This window comes from Cyprinodon variegatus, unplaced genomic scaffold (genome assembly GCF_000732505.1).
Source record: "Cyprinodon variegatus isolate N-32 unplaced genomic scaffold, C_variegatus-1.0 Scaffold596, whole genome shotgun sequence".
Taxonomy (NCBI): domain Eukaryota; kingdom Metazoa; phylum Chordata; class Actinopteri; order Cyprinodontiformes; family Cyprinodontidae; genus Cyprinodon; species Cyprinodon variegatus.
In genome coordinates, this window is record NW_015151049.1 from 20,126 (window position 1) to 21,487 (window position 1,362).

General features: G+C 40.5%; 1 pseudogene; it reads left to right on the forward strand.

The window, feature by feature from the left end:
- The window catches only part of LOC107096071, a 13,999-nt pseudogene that overhangs the window by 8,854 nt on the left and 3,783 nt on the right, over positions 1–1,362 (forward strand).

Sequence of the window (1,362 nt, forward strand, 5' to 3'; positions counted from 1 at the left end):
AGACGCCTACTGTGCGTGGCCCTGTACTTCGGCATCGCTTCTAACCGGGACTGCAGCTTAACACAGAGTTCAGAGAGATCCGGCTTAAGAAATGACGGCAGCCGTACAATCCATCCGCCAATGACACCATCTTCTTCGTCAGACATGAGGTCGACGGTGGCGGACTTTCTAGCCTCTGTAAAAAAAATACAATGAATCAGCACTATGCGATGGGATACACTGCGTATGGACACAACACATCTATCAATGCACCTGAAAAATAGTCACCAAATAAAGTCTTACCCTCTGTCTTCTAGCTCGGCTCCGAGCTGAATGCTTGACAGCTTCCGCGCGCAAGGTGTTCTATGGCTGCGTATATCTGACGCTCCTGCGTACCGTCTCATAATACGTCTTACAGGCAGATGGAAAACAATTAAATGAGAGTGGTAGGACTAATAGGAGGTCACCGCCTCATTGTGAGGCGAGATTAGTCTGTGAAAACAAAATGTACGATTGGTTATCGGTATCCATCCGTATCTATTTCCTTTTACCGCAGAATGAAAGCATATTCTTTAAATCTTACCCTTGCTCCGGTTCATAGCGCCTGCAATTTGTCTCCGAGTTGTGAAGACGGCATACTGCTTCCTGTGAATCACAAAAAATACACTTTAATAAAGCTTGTTCTTGCAAGACTACTATTATCCGTAGCTTTAGGCTAGGCTGCTATTAGCCGTAGCTTTAGGCTAGGCTGCTATTAGCCGTAGCTTTAGGCTAGGCTGCTTTTAGCTTAGCAGGCAGTAATCGAAGATATATTTACCGCTAGCTTCTTTTCTTTGAGTTTGTCTCTCCCGCACAGTTGTTCGCCATTGCGTCCAAGAGCAGTTGAAGGTGAGTTTAACGCGAGACATCGTCCAGCCATTGATCACGTACCAGCAAAATCCAAACAAAGGAACTGGAGATAAATTTCTTCTGAGTATAGCTCCTCCAATCACATACGAGATCATTGTTATACGGAATGACTCGCGAGAACAGCTGCGTCTATCATGTTTTTTTTTTTGCTTTATTGGCAATTCCGTGTAACAATACATAGTAATTCAAACATCAAACAGAGATACACAGCAGTTGGTGACATTATAGCTTTAAAGAAATTAGACATATAATGTAAAAAAATAAATTAAAATAAAACAAGGGAAACAAACATATAAATAAATAAACAAATAAATAAAATAAACATAAAATAAACATAAAATAATAATAGCTAGGGGTTTACATTGAGTTTATGGTCATTTAACTTTTTGTAGCTTCCTGTCCTAAACAGTCTTTAAGGAAACATATTAGAAGATGCAATATTGTATGTGAGAGAGGAGTTGCTGTAAAACAATG